Source organism: Pongo abelii, chromosome 3, assembly GCF_028885655.2.
Source record: "Pongo abelii isolate AG06213 chromosome 3, NHGRI_mPonAbe1-v2.0_pri, whole genome shotgun sequence".
Lineage (NCBI taxonomy): Eukaryota > Metazoa > Chordata > Mammalia > Primates > Hominidae > Pongo > Pongo abelii.
Genome location: NC_071988.2, coordinates 203,440,012 through 203,464,068, shown reverse-complemented (window position 1 = coordinate 203,464,068; position 24,057 = coordinate 203,440,012). Strand labels below are relative to the sequence as shown.

The window sequence follows — 24,057 nt, the reverse complement described above, 5'->3', positions numbered from 1 at the left end:
AGGAAGTGTGGATCAATATTATTATCACTTTAATTATTCAGTGTGATTACAGCTTTACTTAAATCTGCTTAGTTTGGACTTAAGTTTTTTTGTTTTTGTTTTTTTTGTTTTTTTTTAAATGGAGTTTCACTCCTGTTGCCCAGGCTGGGGTGCAATGGCATAATCTTGGCTCACTGCAAACCTCCACCTCCTGGGTTCAAGTGATTCTCCTGCCTTAGCCTCCTGAGTAGCTAGGATTACAGGAGCACACCATCATGCCGAGCTCATTTTGTATTTTTAGTAGGGACAGGGTTTCACCATGTTGGCCAAGCTGGTCTCAAACTCCTGACCTCAAGTGATCTGCCCACCTTGGCCTCCCAAAGTGCTGGGATTACAGGTGTGAGCCACTGTGCCCGGCATCATAACTTTTATAAGTTTTTATAATTTGGTCTGTGTTGATAAGAAATAAATGAGTTCTGAAATCATCACTATCTTTATATGAATGCTATGCAAAAAATAATTTCAAGACCAAATAGGTCAGCCTGAACTTGACTCACAAGTACTTTTGTGTTAATGCTTTACCTGTAAAACTTTCTCAGCTGACTAACATAATAAACCTAGGAATAATATTGTATACTGCCATACTACTTTTCGGTTTACAAAGTGCGTTTTTGGGCATTAGTGCATTTAATCTTGGCAAAGTCTTTTGAGGTAAGGAGGAAGACAGGGCACCCCATTTCAGAAATGAGAAAACTGAGGCTCAGCGAATTATCCTACAAACCAGGTTTATGAGCATTTCTAGGATGAGAACTTATTTTTTTCTGATGCCCTGGAGCCCAGATCCCTGTGCATATTACTATGACAACTTGACACAGGAGTATGTAAATGTGTGTATGTGTGTGTGTGTGTGTGTGTGTGTGTGTGTGTATGTGTGTGCATGTACATATTTCTTTCACCTATGACCAAAAATGAGAACCGTAGTAAACAGTTACAGCATGCTTTTGCATGGTTTAAGGCATTTTATAGTCATTCATTAAGACTTTAATTTGGAGACATCAGCAAAGACAATAAAACTCACAAGATTAATTGCTAAATTAGAAGGAAGATGGACTTAAAGTTAAATTTTACTTCTAATTCTTACTTGAATATGCTCTTTTGTCATTTTAAGATACAAATTGGGAAAAGGCTAGCATACGATTCTTTTTACCCTGGAGTCTACACTTTACACTTTGGGATGTGTGGAAACTAACTTTGTTTTTCGACAGGGCAAAAGAGAGTCCAGGAATCTTTATGTTGAGCCAAAGTCCCTTCAAGTTAATAATTATTATTTGTGTTTATATCAGAACAAAATAAAACAATAGTTTACTATATCTGAAAGATCAGTGAAGCTTAATATAGCACCAAATCAACCTTTGCTAAGAGATTCCAGATGGCCAGGGACTAGAGGCTGCAGAGGAAGCTGGGGGAAGCGTATTGCCCTGAATGCTACCACAATTAATATGAACAGCATGACGGTGACATTACTTTCACTAAAAATGCTAATAATCTGGAAGGTTTGCATCACTATACCATGTGGACTTTTTAAAATATAATCTCTACTTCTGTTGGAATCGTTTTGATCATGAAGAACATTAATTCTACTGCTTCTCATTTTTTTCATTTATGTTAAACGATTAGAAATACAAAATCATATTCAGTACCTAAATGACTATAGTTGCAAAGGATATGTTTATAAGGTTCACTTAAATTATGAAAGTATCTTTCACATAATACTAGCTTCTTTCTCTAAAAAGAATCAGCATTGAGTCTTCCTCCTTATTATCTCAATGAGTCAGCTTGTTAAATGAGTAATTTGTTAATGAGATAATTGCACCTTGAAAAATTTCTATCACATATGCAATTTGTAAAGGATGCTTTTAATACGTGACTTTAAAAATTGTCCCCATCAGAGATTGACTGATATAGAAAGTGAGGCATGTATACTTATCATTGTAATAATACAGAGAAAATTGTATCATTGCATAGATGAACATGCAAATAGCTTAAGAACTATGCTGGAGATGTTCAATTTATAAATATGGTTCTTAAAATTTATTTTAAAATGTAATATTGCTTCTGCATCCCAATCATCAAAGAATATCAGTTAAATTTCCAATAATCAAAAACAAACTAAATACATTAAATCAAAAGAACAATCGTGATCAGTGTAACAATTTTTCAGTTGTACCCTGTGAAACCTTAGGGATTTGATGTTTTGAAAACAATCCACTTTTGTGAATAATGTTTATGCATTAATTTGGTAGTGTATGGGCCAATTTAAAAGACTATATACTCTAACTGTGCTGACTCTCATCCACAACATAGAGCACTCACTTCTGCACAGTACTTGGTGTTGAAGCTACTTCCTGTAGCCTTTCAATGACTAATGATGACTCTCCTTAACGTGTTATTCTCCCTCCTGTGGTACAAACATGCGTAATCTTATTACCATTGGCATTTGCTCTTTGTAAGACTGTAATTATAACACCAGTCAAAGCCTTCTTTAAAATATTTCTGTTCAGTGCAGTTTTTCCAAGGTCAAGTTGTGATAAGTGGGGTAGAAGATGTTGGATCAATTTGAACACTATTGAGAGGGCTGCCACATTTAGAGTTAAAATTAACGAGGATCCTATTTATGCGACTTCATCACAGCTACTCAAGAACACTCCTGAAAATGCATCTCTAGTTTTTGTTTTTTAATGAAATGAAGAGCTTCATATTTGCTAAGAGGCATGCTGTTCAAGCAGCAGGGCCGGTGAAAGAGACGCCCTCTCAGTGAAGATGAGGAAAGGGAGAATCCAACCGGCAGCCCAGACAGAGGAAAGGAAAATAGAATTAACAGAGGTTTTTGAACCAGAGGAGATGTTTCAAGGTACAAAAAGGTCATATCAAAAAGGACAAGCAATGAAGAGATTCAAGGAGGCGGAAAGGCAGCATTAGGAAAGCGAGAACGGAAAATCATCTCAGCAGCCACATCCTGGAGTGAGATGATGGAAGGGGAAGCCAGGGAGCAGATAAGATCAGTATCCAACTGCCATTCAATAATTCTTACAAGGAAGAATTCACTAAAGTGGAAGCAACATGGGGTGTGCCACCGGAGCCTGGAAATTTTGTGATTTCTTTTTATTTATAGAGTATTTCCAAATTCCTTCTGGATGGACGCAAATTTTATCATGAGCCTTGGCAGGAAGTTTAACCCACAGATTCAATATATTACAAATTCATGAACAGAATATTTCAAAGGCACACCTCCATCAGCTTTAGAACTATGAAAAAAAGATCATAGGGATATCTTTTTCTTTTAGTGTTTCTCAAAAAATAATTTGTACAAAATATTTTGTAAGAAACTCCTGATTGAAGGAGAAAAGAAAATAAAACACAGGACATTGTTGTGGCTACGTAAAGACCAATTCAGTTTACAATTTGTGAAGTGGAACCAGGCAGTGGAGTGTCAAAGTTCAGAGCACGGGCCACCCTAAAGTTGGAGGTAAATCTTGGCCGCATCAGTTTCTAGTTGAGTGGCATGAAGCCACTTAAATTACTCACTATTTCAGTTGTTCAGATGTAAAATGAGGATAGAATTCTGCATTATTTAGTCATTGTGAGAACTAAAGAAGTTAATACCAACAAAACTGTAGGAATTGCACTCAGCTCATAGTAACACTTAATATCATCTATTAGTCATTAATAACTTTGTAATTCAAACTACGATCCAGCATCAACTCTGATTTTCATTCCTGTTAGCACCAACAATGAAGAAAGTTAGCATGTGTTACATGTATGTTGTGTACATATGCATACAGCACAGCAATACAATGTATAATGATAACGTATAAAACTCTTATTCTGACAGTTTTTTAAAAAATGCCATTGCTTTGAGCGGGGCTTGCACATGTATTTTCATGTCATGATTGAACGTATCATACTTTTCTTTTAATTACAAAAAAAATCTAAAAACCCCTGTTCAAGTTGTTCATTATCAGTTTTCAGAGCAATATTAAAGGCCACAGTCCCAGTCGCTAAGCAAGTTCTTGGTATGAGAATAGTACATTTAAATAGCACCATATGGATAGGCTAGATAAAAGGGAGAACATTGCTGCAGGCCATCTTATTTCACTTTTTCCTTTGAATTAAATCCTTGAGTCAGAAAGCAGAAGATGGAGTGGTTGGGAAATTCTCAGTTATAATGTCAATGAGTTAAAAGGCTCACATATAGAATTCCCACCTGAAACCATAGAAATCTTTATCAATGCTACCCCAAACTGGTTACTAGAACTCTGATTAAAGTAATTTCATTTGCTGAGGTGGTGTTTGATAAAATCTAGGGGTTTCTGATGGCTAGCATCTATTATATTTTGAACACAACTACTTTTCCAGTGACCTTAATCAGACCTGTTCAGTTGAATTGTCAGAAGCTGTTTATATTAATTTTCTGGATCTACCGCAGTGTCTGACATTGGTGCTGGACACATGAGTAGGGGCATAATACTTACATAGTACTAACCCATGCCATGGCAAGGTAAATAGCCACTCCAGGGGTCTTGGTAATTTTTAATTACCTGATAGATGATTGCTATAACTACATAAGACATAACAAAATGAGAAGATGAGAAAACTTAGTGTGAATTATAAGAGATCTTGTAAATATCAAGTGGAAAAATGAAATATATTGGTAGAATCTAGAAGACAGCCCAAGGATAATGTGAAAGAAAACAAAATTTGGGAATAATGGACAAAGGAACTCATGGAAATAATACATAATAATGTCATGAAGAATGAACCAGAGCCGATGAGCAGTCAGGCAGAGTTGAATTCCATTTAAAACATCACCACCAACAACACAATCTTAATGCAGCTATATTTTCAAGACATAAGGGATGTAGAGCCAGGACTATTAGTGTGCATCAGAAGGAAGACATACAGAACACTCTATTTATAATTCCAGGGGCTGGCAAGGTATTTAATGAAGCAAACGAGAGTTCTCAGTAGCCACCACCTCCCACGCCCCCCTCCTCCTGTCTTCGGGCTTGCATCTAGCCACCAGTGCTGAAGTAGTGCCTGTCCCATAGAACCATCACCCCTCAGAACTGAGCCTGGATGTCAGCCGTGGCCATGATGGCTCCATCTCATTCTGTCACAGATCGTCTTTATAAGCCAGACATGTCAGTGCTATAAACTGATGAGGTAAGTAGTGATTAAGGCTAAGTGGATCTTGTTAATTCAGCAACACTTTAAAATAATTGAACATGAATAAAATGGCAAATTATAATCAAAGTCCTTTGGGAATACATTTGAAAGCTACATAATACAACAGGAGTTCATCATGACTAATACTATTATAATTAATATTAAATGATAAAATAATGACTGGCTTCTTATTCTTAGCTCAAATTGTCATGCTAGCAAAGGGATGCTTTGACTTTGACATTGGAGTGAAGGGTGGGGACAAAGGCGACGGAGAACGAAAGCAATCATTTTGTATTGCAATTTTTAAAGCTCGGCGTTTTTCCTTTTGAATTGCTTTGTTGGCTGATTCGGTATTTGGACCAGGACATTTTCCATCATGCTATGATGTTCAAAAAGAACAGAGATGAGGGTAATAGTCTCCTGAAGTGAATTCTGAGATTTTAAAGCCCAAATGTACAGGAGGCAATAACATGTTTGCTTTAAGAGCTTTTGAGATGTAAGTAGTGACCTTTGTGTTTCCAATAATGTCTGATAATTGAATGTAGACACTGTGTATTGGAAAATAAGGTACTTGTAAGGCAAGGATCATATTCAGCTAGCCCTTATAATTGAGGGGCACAGTTTATCTGAGATTGTGAGCCCTGCCTCAAAGAACCTCAATAATCATAAGCAGTGGGGGATTGCCACTTTCTATAGCGAGGGCAGTGCAATTCTTGCCGCAGGTCACTCGGAACAGAAATAAAGAAACAAACTGAAGCAGAAGGCATTTTGCGTGACACTGTCCCTGGGAAAACGGGTGGCAACACCAAATTCCTGAAGATGGAGTGAAATCTGTGATGGCATTTTTAGTGTACTTTTGAAATTGATTATAATCTAAGAATTAGGTGGTAGAAAAGAGAAGCAGAGTAGCACAGAATAAAAAGATACATTTTACAAAAAATTTAAAAATCACATGCAAAAGTAAAGCCTCCGAGAAATAGATGACTTGGAAGCGAAGAGCCTGTGCAGCTTTTCAAAGGGACGGATGCTTTTTGGCTGTATAATACTGAAGATGGCTTAAGTTCTTCAAAGTAGGAACTGACCGTCCACAATGATTTGTTTGTTTAATAACTGTGATTTACCACTTCTCTGAGAGTTATTTGTTACCGTGACACATTTAGGTCAAGAGAAATGAGCCCTCAGTTCAAATACAGGTCTCTGTCCTTTAGTGAACCACAGCAATGGAGCTTACCCCTTCAGCGATTTTAAACCTCAAGGTTATTAATAGTAGTTCCAGCCATGTGCCTCATATTCCACCCACATCCTTTTTGCTGAATGTACTTTATATATTATCTTTACTATGGTGTGTCGAATGGTTCAGCTTTCACTTAAATGGAATGGCTGTAGTTGCATGTGGGTTCACTTTAAAGTAACTGAAAAAAAGAATTACAATCTCTGTTTTCCAATTTCAAAAAATAATCAAGAGAAACACATCATCTGCAACTCCCATTTACCTAGCTTCTGAAAAATAAAAATTTCCTACAGATAAAGAATGAAATGTTGTGGTAGATTTTACAAGTCTAAATTACACATGACAATTTAAACTTTAGCTTATTCCTTCCTTCCTTTTTTTTTTTTTTTGAAAGAGTCTCACTGTATCACCCAGTCTGGAGTGCAGCGGTGGGATCTCGGCTCATTGCAATCTCTGTCTCCCGGGTTCAAGGGATTCTCATGTCTCAGCCTTCTAAGTAGCTGGGACTACAGGCACATGCCACCGCGCCCCAGCTAATTTTTGTATTTTTAGTAGAGACAGGGTTTTGCCATGTTGGCCAGGCTGATCTCGAACTCCTGACCTCAGGTGGTCCACCCGCCTCGGCCTCCCATAGTGTTGGGATTTCAGGTGTGAATCACTGTGCCCAGTAAATGTCTTCTTGAGTGCTCTCTTCAGCCCTGGAGGGAATCGTTATGACCACAGATCATTTCTCCAGATTCTTTTGGTTGTCTAAAATCTAATGTCTTTACTAACTTTTTATGGGATCTTTGACCTCCTCGGCAGTGTCCTCAATTAATTGGACCATAGTTTTGGGTTGTTAGCTTGACACTGTAAGGGGTTGTGCTTTTAAGAAACACAATGTTGGCCAGGCGCGGTGGCTTACGCCTGTAATCCCAACACTTTGGGAGGCCAAGGCGGGCAGATTACGAGGTCAGGAGATCGAGACCATCCTGGCTAACACGGTGAAACCCCATCTCTACTAAAAATACAAAAAACTAGCAAGGCGCGGTGGCGGGCTCCTGTAGTCCCAGCTACTTGGGAGGCTGAGGCAGAAGAATGGCGTGAACCCAGGAGGTGGAGCTTGCAGCGAGCCGAGATCGCGCCACTGCATTCCAGCCTGGGTGACAGAGTGAGACTCCATCTCAAAAAAAAAAAAAAAAAAAAAAAACCACAATGTCATGTTCATTTCGGTACAGTTAGAAATTCATATTCCGACCTAGTAAAACATCTAAAACATCAAGTGTCTTTTTTGTTTGTTTGTTTTTGCCTGATAAAACACTGTGCACAGACTGGCTAGTTAAGTATAATGATGAACTTTCTGTGGTCATAAAGAGTGCAACCTTTCATGAGAACTCATTTAAAATAAACTAAAATGCCACACACACTTGGCATGGAATATCATATCTTTATATTAAATTTCAAAGACATAATGAAAAAGAAACCCACCATCTCCAGTATGTTAAAACATTTCAACATATTGAAAAATATTACTGAGCATGGGTTTACATTTCTTAAATAATTTTACTAATCACTAAATTAAAATCTCCATAATAGTAATACAAAAATGAATAAATCTTGCTCAAATAATATATTAAAATGTTTAGAGGAGAAAGGTATTGTGTCATTTTAAGAAAATTCAGAATAGTTTTTATTTTAGTAATTATCTACAAATGAATAATTACATTCAATATGGCCTGTAAAAACCCAAAACTTTCAACTATGATGTATAGAAAACAGAGCTCCAGGTCTGGACAACAGGTGTAAGCATCAGGGCCCAAAACACAGAAAATGTGGAACTTAGTGTAAATTGAGTATTCTTTTAGAATGCTTAGATGCCCAATTATAAAACCAAGTTCTTTCTAGGTAGTGCAGTTATGCCAAAATAATCTCTTCTATGCAATATTCTTTATACTACAAATTATCTCCTTCTTTCTATCTCTTAGCAGGTATATGAATAATCAAAAACCGTCTTCCTCCCTTTTTCCTCCCTCCCTGTCTCCATCTTTCCTCAGACACCAACAGAATTTAACAGAAATCGAAGGTGTGGAAAGGATCTCAGACAAGCGAATCCATCACTGTTACTGTACAGATAAGAAATGGAGGCCAAATAGGATTAGCAACTTGCTCAGGACTCCACAGGTAATAAGACTCAGAATCCATATATGTATCTTCTGCTTGCTGGTGCATTGTTCTTTCTTTTATAGCACACCATCTGATAGCCTCGCGTTCTCAAGGGCTTTCTAGTGTTTATTACTACAAGAAACAGGCCGGGCCCCACTGTGTGGCATTAGAGCCCCATGGATTTTCCTCGGAGGGCCCTTTGTCATGTATGCTTCACAACTGGACTCCCCACTGCAAGACTTGGCGGGGGTGGAGGGGACCTCTCACAGGAGGGTGTCTGTGCCAAGGCTGGTAACCAGATTTTGATTTCAAGTATCCATTTAATCATTCTTTCAATAAATATTTATTGAGTACCTATTGTTTACCAGGCACTGTTCTAAATATCAGGCATATAGCAATGGACAAGAACACTGTCTTCATGGATTCCACATTTTCACAGGGAGAGACAGACAGTACACAAGCTGATAGATAGATAGATAGATAGATAGATCATACATACATACATACATACATAGAGATATGTGAGAGATGGATAATTTATAGATAATAGGTATATAGGTGGAAAATAGATAATGAAAGAGAAATAAGAGAGAGATGGATGATAGATAACAGATAGATAAGTAGATGAAAAAGAGATGAGTGGGATGGATAATAGATAGATAAGAGACAGAGATAGATGATACAGAGAGAGATTAAAAATGTCAAATGGTGGTAACTTGACAACTCTATGGAGAAAAATAAAGCCAGGCAGGGAGTTAGGGAGCTTAAAGAGTGGGGTTGCTTTTTTTTTTTTATGGGTGCTCAGAAAAGCCTTCAGTGGTAGGGACTCTCCAAGAAGATGACTGAGGAAAGAGTAAGAGAGTCACGCAATGCATGGGCTTCTGGGGAGATTTGCAAACCGTAGCACCTATATTTTAAAGGTATCCCTCTGGCTATGGTGAAATAGACTGTAGAAATGCAAAAAAAGAAGCAAAAAGTCTAATTAAAATGTTATTGCAATTTAGGCAAAAGTTGATGGTAGTTTGGGCCAGAGAGGTTGTGATGGCAATGTTTAGCAGTGGTAGGGTGTTAGATCCATTTTGAAGGGAGGGCCAACAGAACTGGCTGGTGACAAGGATTTGGGATGTGACTGAGAACAGCTAAAGAGATGCCCACTGGCCTTCCAATTGGATATGTCAGGTAGGCCATTGGATATAGGAAACTGGAGTTCAGGGAAGAGTTTCAGACTACAGCTGTAACATTGGGACTCATCAACTTTAAATGTAATTTAGCCATGAAACTGGATACTCTCACCTGGAAATTCATGCAATACAGAGAAGGAATCCATGGATTGAGCTCTGGGACAATCTACCGTGTAGACATCAGGGAGATGAGGAAGAAATAGCATAGTAGACTGGGAAGAAGAGGCTATGAGGTAGGAGGAGGAAAATCACGAATGAGTGGCACTCAAAATACCAAGTGCAGAAAATATTAAGAGAAGGAGAGATTAACCACCTGTGTCAAATGTTGCTCATAAAGTGAGTAAGATAAGAACTGTGGGTTGCACAATCCATTTTGCAAAGAAATGGGTATTAGAGACTTGGCTTAGATGGGCCTGGGGAGTGGTGGGATCAAAATCTAATGTTTCCTGTGTTCTATAGAAAAAGGAAGCATAGGATTTGGAGACACAGATGGGATAAATGTCTTCTGATACTACTTCTGATACCACTAGCCATCCTACTAGGATGGCTAAGGAAGGCTTCTTAGAGGAGATGATACCAAACTGGTCCTAAACTTTGAACAGAACTTTGACAGGTAGATTTCCTGGGAGGAGCAGTGTTTCTGGTAAATTGAATTTTTTGAGAAAAAGAAATTACTTGTGGAAAGGTCAAGATATGATATCATGAAGAACAGCACCTAGAGCAACGGTGTTAGATGACAAAAGGCGAGGTGTCCTTGGAGGAGTGGAAACACTGGATGAGAGAAGAGGCCACACTATGGAGTCTAGGAGTTTTTCCTGCACATGGAGGTATGGCACGGACAGTTTAGAACAGGATAGTGACACCATCTGATCTCAGGAAGATATCTCTAGTTCCAGTTTATTGGCTGGGTTTTCAGAAGAGAAGATGAGTGCAGAGAAGCCAGCTGAGTTGCTGTCATAACAGCTCAGGGGAGAGATAAAGAAAGGACGGACTAAGGCCCTTAGCAGTTGAAATAAATCATAAAAAGCAAAAATTGAACAAAGTATTTTGGAGGTTTGGTAGGATTTGTTAACTTCTTGGATATACAGTAGGAAATGGGAAGGCATTTGCAACTAAAGGTGAGTGGAGTTTTGGTGATTTCATTAACTGATGCAGCAAACAGGACCCAATCAACAATGAATTTGGGGTCAGAACATTATAGCCTGACCTGTGCTGCTAAGGAGGTTTGTGCCATTTATTCATTCTCTCTTCTCTCTGACAGTCGCTCTTGACTTCAGTTTAATCACACACACACAAATGAAGAATTAGAATCTGAGACCCATTTAGCTGCAGTTATCCATGATTTCAGCTCTAACAACAAAATTTTAGTCTTAGCCTACCAAGTTTGAGGTATCATTAAGAAATGGTACATAAACACCATCGAATATTGCATAGCCATAAAAAAGAATGAAATCATGTCCTTTGCAGCAACATGGATGCAGCTGGAAACCATTAGCCTGAACAAACTAATGCAGGAACAGAAAACCAAATAGCACAGGTTCTCACTTATAAGTGGGAGCTAAGCACTGGGTACTCCTACACACAAAAATGGGAACAATAGATCCTGGGGACTGCTTGAGAGGGGAGGAAGGAGAGGGTTGGAAAGCTACCCATTGGGCACTATGCTCACTACCTTAGTGACGAGGCCATTTTGTACACCCAGCCTCAGCGGCATGCAATGCACCCATGTGATATGGTTTGTCTTTTTCCCCACCCAAATCTCATCTTAAATTGTAATCCTCAAGTGCCAAGGGTGGCACCTGGTGGGAGGTGATTGGATCATAGGGGCGGTTTCCCCCATGCTGTTCTCGTGATAGTGAGTGAGTTCTCATGAGATGTGATGGTTTCACAAGAGGATTTTCCCCTTTCAGGCTCGCTCTCTCCTGCCACCTTGTGAAGAAGGTGCTTGCTCCTTCTTCACCTTCCAGATGGTTGTAAGTTTCCTGAGGCCTCCCCAGCCATGCAGAACTGTGAGTCAATTAAACCTCTTTCCTTTATAAATTACCCAGTCTCAGGTAGTTCTTTACAGCAGTGTGAAAACAGACTAATACACCATGTAACAAACCTGCATGTGTATCCATTGAACCTAAAATAAAAGTAGAAAAAAATTTAAAAAATAAAGTTTTTCTCTCTTTGCACTTTAAAAAAAAAAGAAATCAGTATATGCAAATATTCAAAGGACTTATAGAAAAGGGCCTAAGGAGAACGTCCAAGGGTGGCCAAATCTTAAAGATTTGAGGATCAAGTAGCTGGAGTATAGAAGGATCTAATTTAGGTCCTGGCTGTAGAGGAGAAGCCTGCCACAGTGTCAGCTTTCCGGACCTGGAAAGGGGTTTATCCCTGGCAACTAGAAACAGCCTGAGCCTCCAGCGGCACTGAGCCACGCTTCCCTTCCAAGGTTCGCAGTCCCTGCCAGTGTACACAGAGTTGCACGGCTTACCTTGAGAAGCAGAGCCTTAGTTCCTTTAAGTATGCTGCTACAAAAACCTAAGCCCATACACATTTTGAGAGAGAATTAGGCTGAAGTGCTTAAAAAGGAAGCTTCCTCATCAGATTTGCAGATCCAGTGGTCTCCTGTCTTACTCATTTTTCAATCTGTTTGAATCCATGCCAGATCTTTCTGCTAACTCTAGCAGGGGACATACCCTTGGGGACATGATGCCTGGAACATAGTAGGTGACCAACAAATATTTGTAGTCTCCTGGTCAGATTGCTCAGAGGAGAATACTACTGAGATTAGAAAAACTTGCTACTTCATCACCTCCTTTTTGCAGGAGGCTGGAAACAAACAAATAAAAAAGGCAACTAGATAGAGGCAAGTCCGTACTTCTACACGTAATGCTTTCTAGAATACATACATGAAAGACAAACAATAGATCAATAGATTCACAGACTAGAAAGGGAGTTCTTTTTCAGTAAAACACACACACACACGCACACACACACACACAGGTACACACACACGTAGATTTACTTCCCAATTCGATCTCTCCTTTAAATCTAATTCCAATATTGAAACACACACGCACATACACACACACATTTATTTCCTAATTTGATCTCACTTTTAGCTCTAATTCCAATATTGATCTAGTATCTTGTATATTCTCTCCAATGTAGTTTTTCCCAACCTGTAATTCACATTGAGCCCTCATTAGTCCAATGAGAGGCTGACTCAGAGTTTCCTGCTAGAAACATACCTAAAAATTTCTGTTTATTGTGTTGTGCTTATAAAAACAGACATTTCTGTTGCTAGTCTCTACTCTTTCTTATTTCCGCTTTCCACTCCTACTTCTTAAATAAGGACAAAAATCTAACTGAATCTTCAAGTAATTTTACAAACAGGAACTGCTGTATAGCTAAGTATGGGTGTGTTGATGAAACGGAACTAGTGTCTAGCAAGAGCAAGCAAGTGATATTTTGAATGATTGTTAATCATTTCAGGAACCGAATCCCAAATATGCACAAGAAATGCAGCTTAGAGGGGTAAGGTCTAATGGGCAAAAGTGTTCAAAAGGTAAAGTGTGAAAGTTTGGGTTGTCTTGTCAAATATGTGTGGCCTTTATAAATCTTATTGTTGAGCAGTTATAAGATTTGAGCAGGTTACTAACATTTGTTGCACACTTAACTGTGCAGCAAGCGTTGTACATATTGACTATAGATATGTGTGTGTATATATATGTGATATCATTTATTCTTTTCACTAATCTTATGTTGATGTATTATGATTTTCATTTTTCAAATGAGAAAACTGAGGTTCAAAGACATTAGTAACTTGCTCGAGGCCACAGAATCAACCCATGTAAATGTGGGGTCCAGTCCTCATTCAGGGGCACAGGCCACTGCAGGGCATTCTGGGTGATCTACAGCATCACCTGAAAGCAATGCAAGCTTGCTCCAGGAGTTCTGGTCTTCAGGAACTTTGATCCTTGGGATCATGTCACGCTACAGCGATTTCCTGGCAGGGAAGAACAATTAGGTTCCTGTGAAATATCCTGGCATCTGTCCATCCTCCATGAATGCAGCCTGACATAACCCCCCCACACAGCCATCACAGAAGACACACTGGGTTTAAGGCTAATATGTTCTTTTAATAGTTAATTCTGGAAGCCTACCAAGAGCTGCCATCATTTGAATTTGGCACGATTTCATTGATGCTTGTTCCTCATAATTTCATTATTCTCCAGATGTTAACGTATTTTTGTGTGCAGCTAATTTTTCTTTTGCCAATTATCTCTGTCAGACTTGTAAGGCAATTATCTTTCTGGTTATTTATTTGCATGTATATTTTACTAAAAGGTAAGCTCCACGAGGGTAGCGAATGCGTTTTTGTTTAGTGATTACAACTTTATAGCCCCAAAACAGTGCCTGAGGTGGGTGTGTGCCCAATAAATACTTGTCATTTGAATAAATAAGTGAAAAATGTACCCATAATTTTCCTGTTTTACGGAGGCTATGAAAACAGAATGCTTAAAAAGATTATGAATGGGCTGGGTGTGGCAGCTAACGCCTGTAATCCCAGCAATTTGGGAGGCCAAGGCAGGTGGATCGCTTGAGCTCAGGAGTTCAAGACCAGCCTGGGCAATGAGGTGAAACCCCATCTCTACAAAAAAATACAAAAATTAGCCGGGCATGGTGGCGGGCACCTGTAGTCCTAGCTACTTGGGAGGCTGAGGTGAGAAGATCCCCTGACCCCAGGAGGCGGAGGCTGCAGTCAGCTGAGATCATACCACTGCACTACAGCCTAGGTGACAGAGAAAGATCCTGTCTTAAAAAAAAAAAAATATATATATATATATATATATATATATATATATATATATATATACATGATTAGATGGTTAAAAAAAAAAAAAAAGTCAGTGTTCATGCTTCTACCTGTAGATCATCAAGTGCAAACTTTGAATCCAGAGGGATTTAATCCTTGGGTTGTACTTCTGGGCTGTTTCAGGACCATCATGTGTGATCAACTCAAAGAAAGCAAATCACTTAGTTTTTTCATTTTAGCAACAATACCAGTACAAAATGATTTATACTAACATTATTCCTATATATATTTCAATTAAAAATAGTATGCTGAATAATCCACTTTTTATTATCTACATCACCTCTCCAGTCTGTATGCTTCATTAACTGACAATTTGTTATCTCTGTTTTTAATCACTCTGTAAGAGATGGAATTAATTTTTCCTAGGTCTTCTTTCATTTTCTTGGCTAAACACATCCATTTTTAATGATTTCAAAATATGGTCCCTGTTAGCCATTTTTCGGCCTTAAAAGCTGAATCTTAGGTGGACATTTTGGAGGCCTAGGAGGCATTTTTGTTCCTCTTGTTCAAGCTTCAAACTGTCCTTTTCTTTTCCATATGAGCGACTGTAACCCACATGATATTGGGCATAAAGTGTTTAAGAAGTATTGTCCAGAACTACTCCTGCCTGGGGGACAGTAAATGATATTATGCGAAGTGTCATGGTACTGTGCAAATAGGGAATTCATTTTCAATTCAAACTGCAAGCAGGAAGACACTCTTCCCTGCCAAAGGGGGTTTCAAACCCCTCATTAACAGAGTCCACAGCAGACTCGGCCAGCAGGAGAAGAAAAGGCAGCCACCAGCATGGAGGATGCCGTGCTCAGGCCTGACACCCAGATTAGAGCACTGGGCCACAGCACACAGCGGCTGCTGATAAGGTTAACAAGTAAATCTTTAGCGCTCACAGCCTCTCCTCTAAATAAACCCATATGCGGAGATTTCAGTGTCCTGAATCAAGAAGTGGTCAGCTCAGTGCTGATCTCAGATTGAAGCAAGGCTCCAGAGAAGTTCTCCAATGAATGCTTCCTAAGTTGGGAGGGGGGCTGATAACATAACCCTGGGGTGTCCTTTTACTTCTGTGGGTATAGATTCCTCGGATAAATGCTATGGACTCACTTATTATTAACAACAACAACAAAACAAAAATAAAAAACAAAACAAACAAAAAAACTTTATTTGGGGAATAAAATTTATGAGTTAAAAAATCTCTGTAAGCATTCTATACAAATTCCTAGATGGCATAGTAATCCTACTTCATTCATTACATCTAGATTATTTTTCCCAGAATCTTCAAAACTACATGGGCAGAAGTTTTTCTGAGTATCCTCTTCCAGATCAGTACATTCCAAGCTTTAATGTGCCCGCGAATCACTTGGGGGCATTGTGAAAATATGGCTTCTGATTCAGAGGATCTGGGTGGGTCTTAGATTCTGAATTTTTAACCCACTCCTAGGCGACGCAGAATCTTCTAGTCCATGAACCAACGTTGAGTTGCAAGGCTTTAGGTTACACAATCTTGTACACAACTACAAAAAGTAGTGATGCTGATCATAACTTCACAGAAACCCTTACTATACCCGGGAACCACTCCTCCCAAGTCACGCAAGGGCGCTCAACATTAGTTGGCATTTTTTTGTGGGGGGTGAGGAGAGCGGGAATTCCCTCTCCCATACTCTGAGGCTAACTAGTAAGGTAATAACACCTTCACAGGGTTTTTGTTCAGACTGACTGGCTGTGTGTTTTTGCCCTTTTAAAATAAATGTTGATATCTTTGGTCTGGAGGAAACAAAGGAAGTCATGTGACTTGGAATTCCTGGTGGTGTCTTAAAGATGGCTGTTCTGTTTCTCAAGCAAAGAGGAGGAGAATAACATATGGATATATTGCTGGCTGCCCGTGCCATCTTCTGAATTGCCAGACCACATTGTAAGGTGCAGCAGATGGCCGGAGCAGCGGGACGTGCCAAATGCTGCACTCCAGAGCCCTTCTGCAAGGTGCTTGCTCTGGGAGCAGTAGCAGAGCTCAAGAATATGCTTACGGCCCTTCACAAAGACAAATTATCTGGTAGCTCTTCAGATGGTGCTAGCAAAATCATTGCATTGGGTGGATGATTTACCTCCTCTATGCACTGGCAATTCAACATTGTATTAGGAAAGGGAAAAAGTAACTTATTAAAGGTTTTCAAAATATAAACTTCTTTTCCCAGAACTTGGGCAAAAAGTGCTGATCCCTGATTAGTTCATTCCTTGCAACAACAGAGGAAATGAGCTCAATTTCCTGTCATCGATGAAGCCCTCACCTCCTCTCCTTCTGACTTCCTCTAGGCCCTTCTGTTTTGGACAGCATGGCAGTGCCCTTCCATCTTGACCTGCCTTTCTGGCCACCATGTCTTTCCTGTGAGGTTTTGTGCCTTCCCACAATGCTCTGCCCTACCTGGTTATTTAAATTTGACTCATTCTTGAAGACACACCCATATTCTAGCTCCACCTAATGGTCTTTCCAACCTAAAGTAATACTGCCTTCCTCCACACTTGTCAGATCCCATCATTTTGACAGGCAAGTGTGTCTCCTTGTGACAGTTCTTAATTTTATTTTCCTTCTGTAACTTCTCAAATGGACATGAGTTCTCTCTTCATTTAGCTGATAAGCTTCTTTAAAGCGACAAATATTCTTAGAATTTTCAAAAGCATGGCAGTTGATAAATACCTTCTTACTTAGGTTTTGAGGTGAATCACAAGGCAGGTATAGACCGTGGTCTTCCTCCCAAGGCCCAGGGCCCCTGAGCCCTCTGTTCAGAACTTCACTGCTCATGAACACAACACCAAAGACAGCAGCAGGGATGCCAAGACTGAGGCCCCATTTCTCTTTCCTCCCAGCAATGGGATGAGGACAAACCTTTCTCCTTCTGTAGGAGCTGTCCTGCTGATTTGCTTCTTGGGCTCCATGGAGTGGAGTATGTGGACTGGGGGTAGCCTTGCTTATGCCTGAGGGTAGCTGATCCTGTTAATTCCCGTGTCTTATTCCCCCATCATTACTCAGGAGACTTCTTTTCCTAGGAACTCCACGACCTGAGCCTGGATTTGTGTAGCACACACTGGATTCAAAAATATATTGTTAGTTGTCATAATAATGTTACAGAAAGCCATTATTTTGTTTTGAATCAAATTTGAAATCCTTCCTTGGAAGGAGCCCCCACTCAGTTCAAGCCAATTGGCTTAATATCTCCATCACCTAGTCATTCCACACAAGGCTTTTCCAAACTGTGCCATATTCTTGGAATGCTCTCTCTTTTTGTCTGCCAAGCTATCTCTCTTCTATCATCCAAATAGCTCATGAAATCCCAGTTCCTGTACACAGTCTTCCAGAACTATTTGGAAAAGGTCTAATAGCTTCCCTCTGCACCATCCGGTGTGAGCATTAGCCACTTAAGGCTCTCTCACTCCTCACTGCTCTGCTAATGCACTTGTTCTTGAAATGGACAGCAAGTTACATTGACCAATGCTTTGCATTGCTTAATTTTCTGCATTTTTTGCCCTTATATAGATTGTCTTTACATTCAGATTTGTTTAGGCTCATTGTCTACTTTTGACAGATTCTACGAAAATAAGACTACAACTAAATCTCTTCTTACAGTGCTGAGTGCTGAGTGTAATATCATGTAGACACAGATACTTAATGCATAAGGAGATTTCTCAGATTTGACTTTTTAATGTACAAAGAATATGGAACATATTTAATATTTCACAAGTCCACCAGGACCTGCCGGAGAACTCTGTTAGCCTTGGGCAAGGATGGCAATTTCCATGGGGGTTCATTTCTCAGATGGCTGCGCAGTAGCTGCCGTTGGTAGTAATTGTAGGCAGTGCAAAGGGGAATTAATAGGATGCCTTCAGCGCTGAGGGACAAGATCAGAAAGGTCATTCTCTGAGAGGGAAATCTAGTAGGAGCATAGCATGGCTTAGAGTAGTAAGCTATGAGAGCTTCCCTTCCGTTAGAGAAGGCTGAAGAAAGCAGTGCTAGGAACAACTGGGAAACCACCTTCAACTTGGCAAGTGCCTGGCACAGAGTGGGTGCTCAATGTGGATTTGTCAAATGCAAAAAGGAAGCAGCTATTTCAAGAACAGCAATGTAAGCTACAACCTAATTGTTGCATTCCAGCCGATCTGTCTGAGGAAATAACTTGCTAATGGAATTTTCTGGGGGCTGTCTGAAAGGTTCCAGAGTGAGCCAAGGAGGAACAGAAAGTATCTATGTTTATCCAGCAATGGTCAAAAGAGAAAAATACTATCGGCAGAACCAGCTACATAATTTGCAGCACCCAGTACCATAAGAAAATGTAGGGTCTCTTGTTCAAAAATTATGTTCTCACTCATAGGTGGGAATTGAACAATGAGAACACATGGACACAGCAAGGGGAACTTCACACACCAGGGCCTGTTATGGGATGGGGGGATGGGGGAGGGATAGCTTTAGGAGATATACCTAATGTTAAATGACGAGTTAATGGGTGCAGCACACCAACACGGCACATGTATACATATGTAACAAACCTGCACGTTGTGCACATGTACCCTAAAACTTGAAGTATATTAAAAAAAATTATTAAGAATTTCAAGACAGTGACAGCACAGCATTAAGCCAAGCACAGGGCCCCAGGCAACTGCCCGGGTTTCATGCCCTTAGAGATGCTCTGTCCAGTAGATATGATTATTGTCACTACTTCTTGTCACCCCATTTAGATCACTGGCCTAATCCAAAAGCTGGACAAAAATATCCTCCTTCCCAATAAATCTTTACTGAAATAAGATACATATGGGTCACAAACTCTAGCACCTTGTTACCAGAAGGGTGATTGTTGGAAAAGAAGAGCTCAATTTTATTCAATCCTCTTTCCATTTCTCCATTAGTCATTTGAGATTTTAGTTCGCATGCACATTTGGCCTCCGTCTCCTCGTAGCTGTGCCTCTTGTGTAAATCCCTCGAACTCTCTGTCCATTCATTTCTGTCGGCATAAAATGGGAATGCTAAACCTCGTCTCTGGGGTTGATTAGTATTAGGCTGGTGCAAAAGTAACTGGGGTAATATTTACTGACATCCTGAGTGTGAATCTTCTGCTGTAAACAATTCACTTCCTGAGAATTCCCCACACTCGCAGTTGTGTGCATAAATCTTTCATCTGATACTGGATAAGTTAGCAGGTCTCCAGGTGTGCAATGCTGAGGACAAGGTCCCTAATGTCAATCTATGGAAGAGGCAGCTTGGGCAATTATCTGGCCTCCTCACTCTCCCTGTAACAGAATTTACCCATGAAAGTCTGCAGACCTTGTCGCTGGGGAAGAAGGTGGGAGAAAGAACAAGAACCCAAGACATTTCTGTCTCATTGCTCATTAACTGCAGTTGGATGCTATCAACTGCAGTCTACTAACAGCCTATTTCTTTTCAGGGAGGAGACCTGAATGAAAGAATGGTGGGGATTGGGTGAAGGTAGGAATAAAGAGAGATGGAAAACAGATTCCGCACTTTGACAAGCTGGATGCAAAGATGCTCTAGTCTATTTGATCAAAGTCGGGGAAAAACACTTTTGTCAAACTGTCTGCTTTGTTTACGGGCAGTGCCATTCTCGCACATCATTTGCCTCTTTGCATAAATGCTCTGTCTACATTTTTTATTCACCATTGGATGATCAGTGTCCAAGGCATGTTTTTTTCTGCAACAGATTTATTTAAATTTACTGAACTCTTAAGCAGTCAGCTTACAGCAACTACTATAATCTCTTCTTCTTTACTCACAACGAAAGACACATATCACACAAAGAATAATAAAAGTATGAGGAGGATTAGGAGAATTTTGTGTCACAGTGAACAAAGCTCAGCTAACATTATGCTTTAAAAATAATGGCTTTTCTGTCTCATGGGCAAGGAGAAATAACTTTTCCACCACATAATAAATTTATTAGCCTTTTTGACCTCATCATTCCTACCTTAACTTAGATACAGCATCAAAGACAAGAACATCTGTTCGACAGTAATATTTCCAATTCAGCGTCTTTAACATTCACTGCCTGCTGCTGCTCCAAAATTACTGCGTGAGCGCCACCTGGTGGCAGTTTTGTAGGTTGCGCAATGTAATATCACATAAAGGTCAAGTATGGGAGTTGGATTTTTCTTTTCACCACGCAAAGAACTTACTAATAGGCAAACATGTCTTGAAATAACTGCCATAAGTCAGGAGCCTGTAATACACCTTAAAAACAGGAAATAGTACATTCTTCCCTTTTATTGTTACCTATACCAGCCGTTACACTTTTTTTCACACCTTGCTCTTTCTGACTGAAATCTCATTTTTCCTTTGCATCTTATTCCAACGTGTTCTCCCATACACTCCTAACCCCTTCGAGATGTAACTCTTCATGTAGTTCCTTCAGAAAGCCTTCCTGGTCCTGTGTCATTCAAGATTCCAAGAGAAACAGACAGCACATTAAAACTGGATTATTGGAGAAGAGTTAATAATTCTAAAAAGCACTGACGGAAGTGTGGGAAGGATAGAAGGAACCCACAAATAATATTGCAGAATTCCAAGAGTGGTAACCAGTGCTCCTACTACCTAGTTCTGAAGGCGCAAAGGGACAGTGGGCTGTGGGGAGCGGGTGGTCTGACAGGCAGGTGACCTCTGTGGAGGGTCCAGGTCTTCCTATCTCGTATGGATGCGCCTCGTTGGCCAATCCCAACAGCAAACTTGAGATCAAGGGAAGTCAGTCCCCTTCGCCCCTGGAGGCATGGTCCACGGAGAGAAAGGCATTGATAGGAGGTGTAGGGTGGTTAACAGAAGGCATCCACCGCTGTCCCCAGCCTGAACCCCTCCCCCATCATCATGGGCACCCATGGATGCTAATGCATTTATAGATAGAAGATCAAAAGATTAAATACAGAGATAAACCATTATGTTGAAAGACTAAATGATGGAACAAATCACAATTTTCCAAGATTTATAACTTATCTTGCCTCTCAGACTGCTATCTACCCATTCTTAGCTACCTCTACTACCTTCATTCAATGCTGCTATACCTCAGCATTTGTCTTGTTTAAAGGTGTGCTAAGGGTATGTTAATAGCAGCTATGCTTCAGGTTCTGCTAGTAGGGACCTATTGTCATTTATCACTTATCATGGACCAGAAACTTTAGGATTCAATGTAATAAGTTAATGTCAATGAATGTCTGCCATGTTCATGTCCCATCTTTCATTTTTTGAAGGGCATCTCAGACTTCACTGAGTACATTCTTTCTCTCTCTTCCACTCACTCTCTCTTGCATCTCTCTGTCTCTTTTGAAATTGGGGTATCTTTGAAAGGTGCCCTCACTGTCTAATGAAGTAGGGGAAACATAGCAACAATTTTTAAGTTCAAAACAGCAACGAGCAGCCTGGTCTTTGGGGGAGGTTGCATTTGCAGGTTGGTATATCAGTCCCAAAGTGAGGGGAACTTGCAAAATTAACATGCAGCCTTCATAGATATGCTGACATGAATCTGCAGGAATCTGCTGAAGTAGAAGGAAAGGGCCACTTCAAAGCATTTGAGAAAGTCTGTGTTGACTTTCACATATGTCTTGGAGCAGCTCACGATTTTTGACATACAGTGCAGTAACCTGAACAATGAAATTTTATCCTAATTATGGTCTTTCTTTGAAAAGACCACATATCCTATTCATTACACCTAGATCCTTAAGTTTTCCAAAAGGTCTTATGAAATTCCTTTATTCATTTGCCACTTGTTGATTTGGTTTTGTTAAGAAGAAGTGCTTCATGATTACCATCAAAATAACAAATAATATTGATTATGCCACATTCAAATTTTTGGGTGATAATTAAAAATCTCTAGATATGAAAACAAAACTGAAAACAGGAAGTGACTCAAAAATTATTAGGCTATATTATAAGTATTTCCTAATTTGAGATTTTTAGGTGGAAGAAATTTTGTAGAATACACATCATTCTATTTTTATAGAATTAGATCATTAATGCCTTGCATTTTATAAATGAAGAAAATGAGATCAGGAGTTCACTTACACAGTCAAAGACAGGGGCTAAGTAGTTGCAAATTTAAAACCATAACCCACATAGCATGAGTCCTCACTCAGTGCTGAGAATGTTAAAGTAAAATAGGACTTGATTATGTGCAAGGGTGATTCTACTAATACAAAACATGTGTTGGTGTTCTTTTTCTGAAGTAGAAAAAAATAGGAAGATTGAGATCATCTTCTACCTCCTTCTTCTCAACACATTTAATAACAGTGAGAGGGTAAAAAATAAAGAATGGTTTTGTGGTTCAGAGTCAGAGAAGAATAAACTCGCGTACTCCAAAAATCACCATCTATCAAAGTATTGCTCATTCCTTGCAGACTGGAAACTGGGTAAAGAGGAAATTGGGGGGCAGGGAGTGAGAGAGATGTTTTGGATGTGAAAGCGGTGTGTATGGATGTGTGGGTGTGTGCTAGTGTTTTGGGATCCTTGAGGGTAAGGGACCTCCAACGCGGTTGGCATCGTAAGCATTGTGACCTATGGAGCTTTCTCAAAGAGCCCATTACTGAACTTGGCACAGATGGCAAAGGTGGCGGTGGTATTGCCAATAAAATAAGCTGCCTGGGCAAGGATCAAAGGCAAGCATGCACCTAGCTCTTCGCCCTTTACTCTTTTTCTGGACTGCATAAGCCCTGGTGTGCTACCACAGCCCAAGGGCAGGAGAGGGCACTCCAAATTGACTGTTACTGGACTTCTTGTCAACCTTGATAACAGTGACCTCACGCTGGATTTAATCTGATTTATAAAAATAAGAAAAAAGGTGACTGAGCACCATGGAGCAAGTTGCACCTGTTTAAGTGTAAATTTTCCATTGTTACAATATGAAAGTTATTTTGATGGGTGAGGGGTGATGATAGCTCAGTACTAAACAGATCGTTTCATTCACCAAATTTTATTTTTAGAAACTGTCTTTTTTTTTTTTAAGAATAATGTTTTTTTAAGAATAATGTTTCTTATGATACCATTTTTCCAGCCTACCTAAAAAGAGAAAAAATGGATTTTTACAATTATTTTTGTAGTAACATAAGCTCTTCAGGGCAAAGGGTTTGTGCAGTGAATTGCAGCCCAGCATGAAATTTTACAGCTGAATTATGAACCCCTGCCAATAAAAGTTTACAACAGAACAGCCTGGCTCTTCTAGCTTTAGGAGCGGAGGTGGAGAAAATATACGTGAGCTCACAGATACTATTATCCTGGAAATATGATATTAATGATTGCACAATTTGAGAATAAAGAATTAAAATGTGTGAATGAAGTTAATTAGAAATACTTGAGAGATATGTCATTTATTACCCAAGTCGTGTGCACATTATTTACTTTATACAAATGTAAACTCAAAATGATTTGACATTTCTTTCAATTTCATAATTAAATTAGA

General features: G+C 39.6%; 1 protein-coding gene and 1 long non-coding RNA gene across 2 annotated transcripts in view; one reads left to right on the top strand and one right to left on the bottom strand.

The window, feature by feature from the left end:
• TENM3 (teneurin transmembrane protein 3) overlaps nucleotides 1-24,057 on the bottom strand; it is a 2,759,728-nt gene that overhangs the window by 1,638,855 nt on the left and 1,096,816 nt on the right. The window lies entirely within an intron of this gene.
• The window catches only part of LOC100939532 (uncharacterized), a 95,068-nt gene continuing 76,139 nt past the window's right edge, over nucleotides 5,129-24,057 (top strand). Inside the window, exons 1-2 of the long non-coding RNA XR_152313.3 lie at nucleotides 5,129-5,202; nucleotides 8,470-8,596. This is a non-coding gene — a long non-coding RNA (uncharacterized LOC100939532). The remainder of the gene's footprint in view (nucleotides 5,203-8,469; nucleotides 8,597-24,057) is intronic.